This window comes from Struthio camelus, chromosome 20, assembly GCF_040807025.1.
Source record: "Struthio camelus isolate bStrCam1 chromosome 20, bStrCam1.hap1, whole genome shotgun sequence".
In the NCBI taxonomy this organism is placed as follows: domain Eukaryota; kingdom Metazoa; phylum Chordata; class Aves; order Struthioniformes; family Struthionidae; genus Struthio; species Struthio camelus.
The window spans coordinates 15,371,351-15,384,916 of record NC_090961.1 but is presented as its reverse complement, the minus strand read 5'-3'; positions in this window follow the sequence as shown (position 1 = coordinate 15,384,916).

Sequence of the window (13,566 nt, the reverse complement as noted above, 5' to 3'; positions counted from 1 at the left end):
CAGCACATGAGGAACAGGAGCGCAGAGAAAGTCGCCGCCATCCGCACTTGTGAGTGAGGGCAGCGCTGGGTCATGCGGGGCTGGAGCGGGGTGAGGAAAGAGCTGGGAGCTGTGCTCGCCTTGCCTGGCCTGCCTCAGGCGAGGAGCGCTCTGTCTCCCCGCGTGGAAGGCAGACATTGTGGGGTACTGTGGGGGAGTTTGGGCCTTTGTGAGCAGTGATTTCCAGCGGATGCCCCTGCTCCCGCTTGGCCCAAACAAGAGCAGGGGTGGGGGCAGCCCTGTGGGCAGGGCAGGGCAGGCTGGGGCTCTCTGCAGCTCCCTGGCCTTGATGTCTGCTCTGTTTCTGTCTGTCTCAGTCCTCCAAGAGGTGCTAGAGGACGGCAGGCCCTCGATCCGCTGCCTGGCTGCTCAGACCGTCCTGATCCTGGATGCCGTGCAAACACGGGAGCCGTCAGGAGGCCGATGCCAGCCGCTATGCTGCAGGCTGCGGAGACTGTGGGAGAGGTGGAGGCCTCCCCCGGGAGACGACTCTGTTTTAGCACAGCTCCAAGAACGCTCCCAAATGCTCCGTGCTCTGCACGCCGAAGACACCTGAGTGTGCCAGGCAGCCGGGGGCATTCCTGGCACCTGCCCCTGCCTGCAGCATAACTGCTCGCCCTCTGGCACCTCCCCTCGCTGGCCTCGTGCTACAAGTTCACCTCGTAGTTGTGCTCCCAGCAAAGAGCAGCCCTTTTCCCCCATGAGTGCAGGTGTCTTTTCTTTTGGCGCGACAAAGGCAAGCGAGAGAAATGGGCCATGCAAAGGCCCAGGATGTGCCCCAGCAGCTCTGTGCCACCCGGCCCTGCATCGTCGGTGCCGGCAGAGCTGCCTGTCCAATACCCCTGCACCAGCCGGCGTGCGCAGGCCACCTTCTGCTGCCCCATGGGGTAAGGGTGCAGGCCGTGCTGTGCGATGAGGTGAAGGACAGGCTCCTCTGGGAAAGACTTCCAGGCATCGTAGATGTGCTTTGGGTTTTTCTGCCTCTCAGCAGGCCTCAGGGCTCCCCGGGGCTGCGTGGTGCCAGGTGGGGAGACTGCAGCGTGTGCCCTATGTTTGGGGTGGTGACTGCCTTGTGCCAGCATGTGTTCCCAGGGCAGTACTGGTGCTCAGGCCCTGGGACTGCCCCGGGGGACAAGTAGAGAGAGAGGGAGCTGCTGGGGCACGTGGGCAGCGTGAGGAGCTGCAGCTGCTTGGGGCCAGGCAACTCCTGCCAGTGCCAGGGCTGCAGGTGTCGGTGGGGGAAGAGGTGAGGCCTTGGTCTCTGGGCATGGCAAGAAGGTGGCCAGTGCCCGGAGCGATGACGCTGGGCGGGATGAGGCTGCAGAAGGGGGCTGTGCCCTGAAACATGGGCAGGAGGCTCGTGAAGGCACTCTTGCCTGGTCCACGGGGGGGGGCCTCGCGTGCCTGAGCGCTCACCTGAGCCCAGCGTTGCCTCAGGAGTTGCTCCTCTGCAGCCAGCAGAGCATGGATGCTTGGGGAGCGCAAGCGCTGTAATCTCTCCCTTCAGCTGAGGCTAGAGGTGTAACAAGAAATTGCCACGGATCACTGGCAGCTGAGGGCAGCTGAGAGGCTGCCCCCTCTCAGCGGGACCACACTAGGGTTGCCGCAGGGTGCCAGTGGCCTGCCTCTCAGCAGAAGAGCAGCCAGAAGTTGCCCCCAGCCAGGCTTTGCGGGGGTGCAGAGCAGGGCCCAGGGCAGCAGAAGGCAACACAGGCAAGGGGGAGAAGGAAAAGAGTGGAAGAAGGGCAAGCTGGGCATTGGCCATGTTTTCAGGGAGCCCAGGCTGGCCCTTTCCAGCCAGCCGTTGCAGGAGGAGGCAAGGCTGGTCAGGTTGTTCTGCCAGCAACGGCCCGAAGCTGCGTTGTGCGTCCGCTTTGGTGGTCTGAGTTGCGGCGGGGGCCGGGGGCTGGGGGCCGGGGCGGGGTTGGGTAGGAGGGGTGGCTTATCCGGGCGTGTTGGCAGCGGCCTTAGCAGGGGGGGCACGTTGTGCCACAGTAGCGCCTAGAGATGCTGGAGAGGTCACAGCACGCGGAGGTGATGGGGACTCCGTGGCAGCTGAGGATGCTGCCAAGAGCAGTGGAGGTGGAGGATGCCACGACGGTGTTTTGCGGGCAGGAGCTGAGGATGGGCCGGGCAGGCTCAGCACCACGGCAGAGGGCTGGATGACAGCGGTGGAGTTCTGGCACTGCGTGAGCCAGGGCTCGTGGCAGCTGTTGGCCAGCGGAGTGGGGCCACAGGGCCGGCGTGGCAGGCACTGGTCGTAGCAGGACATGCCTGGTGGCTGGAGGGGCACCTGGGAGGGAGGGCAGGGAGGAAGCAGAGCAGGGGGTTGTGTGAGGAGCAGCCCGGCACCCTGCCACGAGGGAGCCAAGGCGCCTGGCGGGCCGGGAGCTGGAGGCCGTGCAGGGCACAGGCACACGGCCGCCTTTGCCTCGTGCTGCCAAGGGCCTGCAAAGAGCAAGCAGGCCCAAGAAGGCTCCTGCCTAGCCTCTAACCCACAAGCCACCTCAGCCAAGCCCCAGCTGCTCTCTGAGCAAGACCTTCCCTTGGAGGCAAAAGGGCTTCAGACTCGCCTGCTTGCCAAGGAGGAGGCTGCGGGAGAAGTGGGTGAGAGAGGGAGGACTCGGGCTGCCTTTTCTCCTGGTCCTGCACTGCCTCAGGCGCAGAGGCCCGCTTTGCAGAGGTGGCCGTCCCCTGACAAGCTCATCTCCAATGCAGAACATCCCCGCTAATGAGACGGCCTGTGTTTTTGTTTCCTGCATTGCTGCCTCGTCATTTCCCCGTTCATGCCATGCCCGTTCCCCCACGGAGGCTTGTTCTGAATGCTCGCATGACTGGCCCAGGACTTCCGGGGCAGGAACACGTCGGTGTGGTTGGCAGGCTCGGCTCGAGTGCCAGAGGGGTCCAGCGCAGGCAGGTGACGCGTGCCTGCGTCACTCCGGTGGTGTCGCTTGTGGCCCCGCTTGCCGGAAGGGGCCCAGCTCCTGCCCGCCTTGGCTGCACGCCCCCTTGGGCACCCTGCCATGCGCGACGATGCGCAAGGACCTGCCACATCCCTCCCAGCTCATTTCCACCAGTGGCCCAGAAGCCGCGCAGCTGCTCTGCTGCTGCTGCTCTGCTGGCCCCTAGCTGTGGGTGTGGGATGGAGGGCCTGTGCGGGTCGCCACGAGGGAGCCACACAGGAGCTCATTTGCTCCACATTTGGGTTCTGCTACCAAGGCCGGGTCACTCAGGTTTGCCCCTTTGCGGGCGCTGTGCGTGCTGCTGGCAACCTTTGTGGCCTGCTGCTCAGCGCACTGCAGTGCACAGGCTACACTTGTCTGGAGTGGCGGAGATGCCTGCCGCTTTTGGGTGCCCGCAAACTGGGCTAGGACTGAAGTGCCTGGCAAGGTTGCCTGCCCGGCTGCGCTCGCAGCTCTGGGAGGAAACGCGCAGCTCAGGTGTGCAGGGGAAAAGAGAAGCTGAACACGCTGGGCTGAAAAGATCGCCAGAAGCCTGGAGCGGGAGCTTGGAGAAAGGGAGGAGAGAGAGCGGGGCTCTTTCTGGCTGACTTTTGGGAGCGCGTGCTGGCTGTTTGCAAGAGCTGTGGCCTGGGCTCCTTGGCTTCTGTGGCTGCGGGAGGAGCTGCACTCCAAGCACCTGCTGGGAAACGGGGAGCCTGGCGAACAGAGCCGCTTCTGTAGCGCTCAGAGCTCAGGCAGGGCTGCAGGTGCTCCTGCTGTAGCTGCTGGGCTACCTCACCTTGGTGAGGTGAGGAGGGCCACCTCTGTGGCTGTTGGTGAGACTACACCCGTATGACCGAGCAAAGACAACAGCAACGCTTGTGGTGGCTGCAGAGATCCTGCAGGCTGGGCAGAGGACCACAGATACTTCCTGCTTTCCAGCAGTGGAAAGCCCTCGGCACAAGGCCGTGACCCTGGCCCTGAGAGGTCGCTGCCTCTTTGCTCTGAGGGACACCCAGCCCGCTTGCTGCTGGTAACTTGCCATCCCTTCTGCCCTCACTTGCCATCCCTCAGAGCCCAGAGGCGACACGGAGGAGGACGGGGACGCTCAAGGAAGGGAGGATCGTCTGCCTCCAGGATGATTTGGCCCTTTTCTCTCCACACGTCCTGTGTCACTCAGCCTGCATCTTCCCCTCGCTGTTCTAGGCTTACCTCCTCTCTAATAAAGGCCCCGAGCGAGAACGTGGGAGAGCAGCATGTCGCAGCTCACAACCGTGCTAACCACCCTCCCTCTTTGGGAGCCCATGTGTGGAGGGCCGGCTTTGCTCTGGCCTCCCAGGGGTTTTCTTGCTGTGCTTTTCTTCTCTGCCTTGGAGAACATGTGGTTGCTGTGAAGCCCATTGATTCCTGTTGGGAGGTGGGGATAATGAGGTGTTCCCCTCAGTGGGCGATCCCCGCGGGCCCCTCCCAGGGGCCAGCTGCCCTTCCTGGCACCAGCCCCCGGGCAGGGCCCATTGTGACACGCTGCCAGGTGCGGGCACAGCCTCAGCCCCTCATTGTCCCGGGGGACGGGAACAGGCCTAGGGCCTGAGCAGCAGGATCTCGCTGAGGAGCACCCCGAGCTCAGGCCAAGTCTTTCCCTGCCGCCTCCAGGCAGCCGTGAGGAGCTCTGCTCTTTCCTGCCGCCTCCTCGGCTCCTGAGCCAGGTGAGAGGGACGGGGCTGTGCGGCTCTGCTGGGGCCGTGGCACAAGGCGAGCCCTCGGCTGCCGCGGGCCCTTGGTCAGAGCCAAGGTTGTCGCTTGGGGACATCGCAGCCACACGCTCCGACTTCTCCAGTGCCATCTGCTGCCAAGTCCAGTTGGATGTTGGCCGTCTTTCCAGGCTGCAGCCAGCCCCCTTTTCCCGGGCACTTACTGCTTCTGGAAACACCGTGGCCCATGGCTTTCCCCCCATGACCCGCTGCTGGCTCCCGCAGCCCTGCGGCCTCCCCACGCCGGCAGCGTTGCCATGGGGCCAGGCCAAACCGCAGGCTCCCGCATGCCCACCTCACAGTATCTTTCCTCCTCCCCACAGGATGGCGAGGAGACCGCCCAGCACCCCCAGGGTGGCCTGGGAGCAGCCCCAAGCCCCTGGCTGGGGCAGCTCTCAGCACCAGCTGGACCGCCTCAGAGAGCCCCAGGCACAGGGGCTGGGTGAGTGGAGCCCACTGGGCTGGCAGAGCTGGCGGCTCTGAGCGCACCGGGCTCCGCACCGGGTGCCCGTCTCCCCGGCACGCTGGAGCTGGCCTTCCCAGGCACCTGGAGCCATGGTGGGCCCGGCGCTGGGCTCCGGAGCCAGCCCCGGCACAGCATGCCCAGGGAGCGAGTGGAGCAGAGGGGCCTCCAGCTCCTGCTCCCAGGGACAGGCTGGCAGAGGCAGCTCAGGCAGCAAGGGCCAGCCGTGCTGGGGCCTGGGGTCTGGGGCCTGCGGCCGGGGGCCTGGGGCCTGGGGCCTGTCCTGCCTGGCTGCCAGCCACTTGCTCATCTCAGCACAGCCGCCCGCGGCTTTGCCCTCCCTCGCTGGGCTCCAGCATCGCACCCCGTGTGCTGGCCACCTCCTGGCCCTGACAAGAACGGGGCAAATGGGGCAGCAAGGCCCCGTGCCAGCCCCCGACCCGGGCCTTGCTGGGAACGTGGGAGCAGGCCCGGGGCGGGGCAGCGGCCACAGCTCTTCCCCCGCTCTCTAATGCCTGCTCCCAGCTCCAGCAGCTCTCCCTACTCTCTGTGTTTATCAGAGCCAGGTTTCTCTGCCGCCAGCGACCTGACTTGGCAGCAAGAGGAGCAGGAAGCCCGGCAGCACATCCAGGCCTTTCTCAGGGCCACCGAGAAGGTACCTGCAGATATTGCCAGCTGGGCCCCGCCGGGCATCTCCTGGCCGGGTCCCTCCGTGGCTGCTGCCTGCTCTGCAGCTGCTGCAGGGCTGCTGGCTGTGCACAGCTGCTCCCCACCAACGCCCACCACCTCACGGCCCCCCTCCACTGCTCTGGCCCTGCAGGCCATGCCTCACCCCTCTCACGCTCCCCGCTTGGCTCTCTCGTCCCTTGCCTTCAGGAAGAGGCCCAGAAGCTGCAGTTTCTGGCCTCCATCTGTAGCCTCTGCAAAGGTGCGGGCACCGAGGCCCTGGGGGGAGACGGGTCCGACCTGTGCAGCAAAGCTGCCCTGGCAGAGGAGATCAAGGTGAGGCCGTCGGTAGGAGGGGGCAAGAGCAGCACGGCCCTGAGAGCCCAGTGAGAGCAGGGCTGGGGCCCCTGGGCACGCAGAGGGCTGGGGCAGGCCCTTGTGGACACAGAGCTCTCCTGCGGAGGGATTTGGGGGCCGCTGGGATGCCCTGTGAGCTGGGAGCTCTGCAGCGAGGGGCTGCGCTGGGTGCCAGTGGTGGGATGGGGGCCCAGGGGCTCTGGCCACCCAGCAGACCCCTGGCTGGGTGCTGGCAGTGGCCATGGGCCATGCTGGTTGTGCTGCCCAGGTGCTGTTGGAAGAGGAGCCCCGCGACGCGCAGGGCATAGCAGTGCGGCAGCAAGCCCTGCTCGCCATCACCGCCATGAGGTACCTGCCCCATGCCTTGGCTTAGCCCCAACTTCCCCCTAGCTCAGTGCCAACCGCGCTGGGCCTGGCTCGAAGGCATGCCCCACGCTGGGCGGAGTGCGATGGTGCTATGTGCTGGGCCTCTGCTCTGCCCTGCTCTGGGCCCAACCCCGGGGCAGACAGGAAGGCAGAGGGAGCGGTCCCTGGGGCTCCGCAGGGTGTTGCAGCCTTTTCCCCCCGCAAGCGGGAGGCAGCAGGAGGAGAGGGCATGCTTCTCCCCTGGCCAGCACTGGTCTCTCTCCCTGGGCCAGTGTCCCTGCAGGAGGAGGAGGCTGCCCACAGGGCTCCCCCACCGCTCCCAGGGCCGCTCTGAACTCGCCCTCCGCAACAGATGCCTCCCCATTGCTGGGGCAGCAGGGCTGTGCTGCCAGCCCTGTGTCCAATGGGTGCTCCTCTCTCCCGGCAGCAAAGTGAGGCCAGTGCTGGAGGACAGCCACACCAACAGCCTCCTCCACGCCTGCGTCTCCAGCATCTTCTCCTTCCCTCCAAGGGAGGACATGGAGAGCACGGAGGCTCTTCTCTATGCCCAGGTAAGTGCTGCCTGGCGGAGCTCTGGAGAGCCGCTGATGCTTGCGTGCTTGTCGCAGCTTGCCCTGTGCTGAGAGGTGGCCGTGCCAGGCAAGGCAGGGCAAGATCCTTGTCTTTGTTTTCCCTCCCTCAGCCCTTCTTGGCCTGCCCCAGTGTTGGGCCTGGGGCAGTGGCCACGGGCTGCTCCACCTGCGGCCCCTCTCCTGCCTCGAGGCCTCTGCCTGGGTGCTGCAGGGCAGCGCGGTGTCCCTGGCAGCCCCGGCAGGAGGCGATCAAGGCAGTGTCCTGTGGGTCGGAGGCACTGCTGGAGCACTGCCACAGCCTCTGTCCTCATTGCAGGTTCTGGAGGCTCTGCACAGCATGCTGCAGGAGCTGGTATTCAGTGCCCACGCAGGGAGCCTGCTGGAGCTGCAGCGCATCTTGCAGGTGCGGCACCGGCAAAGAGCGGGGCTCTCGCGGGGCTGCCCCTCGCCCCGAGGGGAAGGGACGCCTCGAATGCACACCAGCCACGGAGAGCACCAGGCACGCTGCAGGCAGGCAGCCTCTCTCGGAGAGCAGAGGGGGTCTCCCCCGCGCTCTTTGCGGAGCCCAGGGTCTGCTGGCTGCTCTCAGAGTCCATGTCTCCAGCCTCGTGCAATGCACAGGCAGAGCCTTGCCCACGGCCCCTGCCTGCCAGCCACCCCCCAAACCTCCCTTGGCGCCAAAGCAGAGGCAGGACTTGGACTCTCCTTGCCAGGCCCCCAGCACCTGGCGGGCGGCACTGCTGCTCCAGCGCCTCCCTGGCCTGCTGCGTCCTCCCCAGATCTGAGCAGGGCAGAGCAGCGCAGGGCCCCGCCTGGCCTGCAAAGCTCCAGGCTCCTGGCCTGGAGCTTTGTAATTTGGGCTTCCCAACGGCCCAGATCCGGAGCCCTCACTGCAGGCCCCAGCGGCTGGCTGCCCCAGAGCCCTGTGCTCCTGCCCAGGGGCCATGGGGTGGTTTTTGGAGGAGGGCAGGCCAAGGAGCAGAGGCTGCCATGGGCATGGGATGCAGCTGCGTCCCTGGGCAGGCACAGCCAGCCGGGGACCCTTGGGGCAGGAGCCCTGTTTGGGGCTTTGCGCCACTTGACAGGCTGCCTTGACGGCCACTGCAAAGCCTGCCAGGCGCTGGGCAGAGCTGCCACTGTGGGAGCAGCTGTCACGTTGGCGGGCTGACCAGCAGCTTTTCTCCTGCCAGGTCCTGCTGCCTTTCACAGCGTCTCAGCGGGCAGCTGAGCGGGAGAGGGCCGTGGGCCAGGTTGCGCAGCTAAGCAAACTCCTGGCCAGCTCGTCGCTCTGGGAGGTGAGGGGCCCCTGGAGCTGGTTAGTGGCAGAGGTGGGCTGCGGCGGCCAGGAGAGAAGGCAGAGGAGCTGAGAAGGGGGCTAGGTGCTGGGTGCTGGAGCAGAGGAGCCCAGGCTGTGGGCTGCGGAGCAAGGCAAGGCAGCAGAAGCAGCAGAGGAGAGGAGGGGAGGACCACGGGGGCTGCCCGGGAGGCTGCCCTTCCTGGCGACAGTTGTCTTTTACTCCTCCGCCTACATTAAGTCCCATTGCCTTCCAAGGGCTGTGCAGGGAGGCTGCCTGCTCCTGGCCGTGCCACGGCTGCTGGCTGCTGGGTCGGGGCTGCTCGGCAGCAGGGGCCGTTGCCCCTCGCCTGGGCAGAAGAGCTGGCAGGGTGCAGGGGTGGGCAGGCTGGGACCCGCAGCGCTGCAGCTAATTGGCAGCAGTTGGAGCAGGGCTGGGCAGACGCCTCCTGCGCTCTGGCTTGGGCAGACGCCTCCTGCGCTCTGGCTCCCTCGGGCACCAGCACGGGGCCCATGCCTGGGTTCAGGGCTTTGGCACCAGTGGCTCCCGTCAGCCCTGCTACCAGCCCTTCCTCCCTCCCCAGGGCTGCGGCCCCAGCGGAGGAGCGTGCGCCAGCCCTGCTGCCTTGGGGACGGAGCATTTCCAGATGCTGGGGCAGCTGGTGGCACATCTCAGACTGTGCTGCAACGATGAGGACGAGGACACCAGGCGTGGGGCTGCCGACGCTCTTTGCCACCTCGGCAGCTTCCTCCTGCAGCGAGAGAGTAAGAGAAGCCAGAGCGGGCTGGGCCCTGCCACACACCCACACGCCAGCAAGGGCAGGCGAGATCCCCTCCCCCCCTCCCCGTCACCTCGGCTGCTCTCCTCAGCCAGAGGAAGGAGCAGAAACCCCTGAGACATGGGCACAGGTAAGCCGCCGTGCTGCCTCAGCCCGGGCCACAGGCAAAGGGCTGCCTTTTCCTCTGGCAGCCAGGTTTCTGCCTGATGCCTTCAGGCTGCCATCGCATTCTCTCCATCTTCCCCACTGACTGCGCTGCTGTGTTTTCCCTCCTGCCCAGGTGGGAAGCCTTCAGAGGACAGTGCAGAGCATCCTCGGCTCCAGGGGGACTGGGAAGCCGAGACCTTCTGGCTCTCCTGGTCCAAGAGCGCCAGCGACGCCACCATGGTAAGGAGCTCCTCCCTTGCTGGGCCACATGGCCCCGGGCAGGCAGAGGGCTTGGTCAGAGCCCAGCAGCCAGTGATCAGTGTGGCTGGCTGCAAGAGCCTCACAGGCCCCACGCAGGGGGCTCCCACTGTGCCTGGGCAGGCAAGAGGCTCCTCTCAGGGCACAGCAGGGCCAGCACAGGGGCACCGGGACTCCCACTATCTGCCTCACCGCAAAGGCCCTCTGGCCACATCGTCCCCGAGGCCATCGGCCAGCCTGGCAGGGCCCCTGCTCCCCGCTCTCTTGCTGCCACTCTCCCAGCTCTGCCCCACGTCTCGCTCTGCAGAGCTCTTCTCCCGCCGCAAACAAGCAGCCCCGGGGCGGCGCTCAGGGCACTGTGTCTTCCCTCCCTTCCTTCCTCCCCCAGATCTTTGGGAAATACCTCTCCCCCTCCGAGATGACCGAGGTCCTCCTCACGGCCATCGAGGGCATGAGAGACTCCAGCGCCTACGACACCACGGCAGCTGCCCGCATGCTGGCTCTGGCCATGAGACACTCTGCCTCCCGGCTGCAGCACGTAAGCATGCTGCGGCTGGCGTGCCCTGGCCTCCGGGCTCTGGGCTCTGGGCGGCGGGTGGGGGTTGTTCCTCCGCAAATCCAGGGCTGCCTGGCTCTGACTCCATTGGAGTGCAGCCAAGCGGGATGGGAAGGGAAACAGACAGCCAAGGCAGCGGAAGAAACTGCGGCCATCCTGCAGCAGCCCCGCTCTCAGCCATACCCCCTCCAGGTGTCCCGCGTCGTGAGCTGCATCTATGAGAACCTGCTGCACATCAGCGATCAGTGGGCCCGGCACGTCCTGCTTGGCACCCTTCTCCAGCTGACCTGCCTCTACCCTGACAAGGCAGTGAGGAGCCTGCTGGCAGCCTCTGTGCCTTGCGACAGGTACGGGGCCGCCAGCCTTGAGGGCTAATAGCACCTGGGCAGAAGGGCCCCGAGAGCCTGCGGCTGCTGAAGCCAGGCAGAGCTGCAGGACACCCTGAGGGGCAGACCAGCTGCTGTGCTCCCACCGTGCACACAGGGCGGTGGGCTCAACCATCTCCTGCCTGCCCGCCCAGGGCTCTTTGGGCTCCTGGAGAGGGGGAGCGGGCAGGGCAGGGCTGACGGACAGCCCAGGCCCCAGTGCTACGGCTCGGGGGGCCCCACTGACCGAGCGCTCGGGGCCCGCAGTGTTGCCGCGGACATGTGGCGAGAGATGGTCTCCCAGCCCGCGACGGCCGAGAAGGTCCTGCTGGAGCTGCTCTTTGTGCTGCAGGGAAGGGGCCAGGGCAGGCGCGTCTGCTTTGTCAGCGACGAACCTCACGTCGTGCCCCTGGCTGTGAGTTCCTGCATAAGACGTCGCTCCCCCCCAGGGCTGCGCTCCCCTCTCTGGGGCAAGAGGCCGGGTGCCCGCCACCCTCCCTGGCCACCCTCCCAGTCCACCCCCAACCCATGCCCTCCCCTGGGCCCCCCACACACAGTGCCCCTGCCACACGGCCAGTGGGGCCCTGTCCAGCATCTTGCATCTGCTGTGTGAGCCACACATGACTGCCCAGCGCTGCTTGGGCCCTTCAGTGCACACGCACGCAGCCTGCCCCTGCCCGCAGGCTGCCTCTCCTCCCTCTTCCTGCATCCGCCTGCTTCACTGAGCAGGCTGGAAAGCCAGAGCAGCAGCAGGGCCTGCGGCTGGGGCAGGGCCTGCGGCTGGGGCAGAGCGGGGCAGAGGCAGTTGTGGCCTGAGCAACGTACAAGGCTTGGGTTAGGCAGCCCAGGACAGCCTGCCGCATCCCTGAGCTGTGCTGGCACCACCCTCGCTCTCAGCCACAAAGGCTCCTAGTGCCCTGGGCAGGGCCCAGAGACCCGCTGCCACTTGCCCCAGACCAGGCAGCCTGCGCGTGCCCCGCCCCCCCCCACCCCGCCCATCTGCCTTTGCCTTGGCTGCCCACAGTGCCGGAGCCGCGCTCTGCCTCCCCGCAAGGGCTCCTCGAGCGGTGCCCCTGGCAGATGTCCGCAGTGACAGCCGTCTCGTGGGTGTTTCTGCAGGCAACCAGGGCCCTGCGCGAGATCCTCCTGCAGCCCACCTTGCAGCAGGGGAAGACCTTGTTCCCCATGCTCTGCGTGGCTCTGCTCTTCCAAATCTCGTTTGCCACGGAGGCTGCGCTGCAGGACGCCGAGGCCTTCTTCGAGCCAGGTGTCGAGGAGGACAAATGCAGCCCCATAAGCAGCCGCGCCAGGTGCGGCTTCTGAGTCCCCCATCTCTCCCCCTGCTCCGGAGCCAGGAGCAGGGCTTTGTGCATGACCGGTGCCTTGCTCTGCCTGCAGGTCCGCTCTGCAGGCCCTGCAAGCCCTGCTGCACTGGGCAGGCTATGGGGATCAGGTTGGCGTCCTGCAGAGGAAGGGCGGATGGGACATGCTTGTCTGCGCAGAGAGCCACCACCAAGGCATCACTTTGCTGGCCAGGTAAGAGCCCTGTCTGCCTGTCCGCATGCAGGGCGACCGCAGGCCCCTGCAAGCCTGCTCACGAGCTGTGTGGCCAAAGAGCGGGAAGGGCGCAGCATGGCCAGAGGCACCTGGGAAGAGCCCCGGCCATGGGAGTCCAAAGTGGGAGGGATGTGTGGGAAGGACATGGCTGCAGAGGAGGAAGGGCATTTTGCCGGCCAACTGCCAAGATGCACGCAACAGAGTCAGACACAGGCTTCCTCCTGGAGCGGTGCGGTGAGGAAAGCCCGCCCGTCCACGCGCAAATGCCTCTGGCTGCTGGGGCAGAGTACAGCCGCGCACTTGCTCTGCGTGTGCTGGTCCCTGCCAGAATGGCTAGACATGGCGTGGCAGGCCCGGCCCAGGTTTGCCTGCCTGGCCTCAGGGCCCACAGGCTCTTCTCCCCCCTGCCAGGCAGCTGAGGACCACCGCCACAAAGGAGTGCCACTGGATCTTCCACCACCTGCTCCGGGTTCTCAGCACGAGGGATGCACAGCGGGAAATCCCCTCCATGGCCTTCTTGACTGAGGTGGGCCTGAGGGCGCGCAGGGCTTCCCTGACGTGCCGGGAACCACTCCGCTCTGGCAGCGGCAGGAAGGAACAGGACAGGAGGCGGGGAAGCTGGGGAGGTGCCGGCCCTCCTCTGCATACGGCCCGGCTTGGCCCCTTCCCACAGAGCGGCCCTTTCTGCTGGGCTGACACTCCCAAGCTCCTGCATTTCATGCACCCTCCATGCCAGAGCTCTGCATTCAGCTTCTCCAAGGCAGGAGGCCGAGGGGCTGCAGCTGGGCCAGAGGCGGGAGGAGTAGCGAGGGAAGCTGTGCCGTGTGCCGTGGTGCCCTGTGGGCCCTGCACAGTGCCTGCTGGCTGCTGGCTGCACGCTGCCTGCCTCTGGGGCCTTGGCCAGGGCTGGCTGAGCAGAGCGCTCAGCGGCTGTCCGCTGCGGCCAGTCCTGCCAGCGCTGCCAGGCTCTCACTCTGCTGTGCGCGTTTCAGCTGCTGAACTGCTCTGAGTTTTCCACCGCCGTGGACGAGCGTGTGCTGCACCTCTTCGAAAGGCACCTGAGGACTGGGCGCCTGGTCATGCGCGGGCTGGTGCTGCGAGGCCTCCTTGTGCTCTCGGAGAGCCCTGACATGGTGAGCAGGGGCAGCAGGGCAAAGCCGTGTCGACAGCCTGCGGCTAGGCAGGGGGCGGTGGGTAACGCCAAAGGCTTGGCCTTTGTTGCTGCAAGCCTTTGTGCCAAGGCCTTTTCCATGGCTTGGCCACAAGGAAGTTGGGGGTTTCCTGCAGGCCAGAAAACTGCAGGGCCTGCTGCCAGAGGTGATGGAGCGCCTGCACGATGCCGACCGGGAGGTCAACGTGAAGGCCCTGTGCATCCTGGGCAACGTGCTGTGCCACATGGAGAGGGAGCGGGCCGGCCCCGTGGCTCTGCAGCTGGCGGAGAAGCTCCTGCCGCT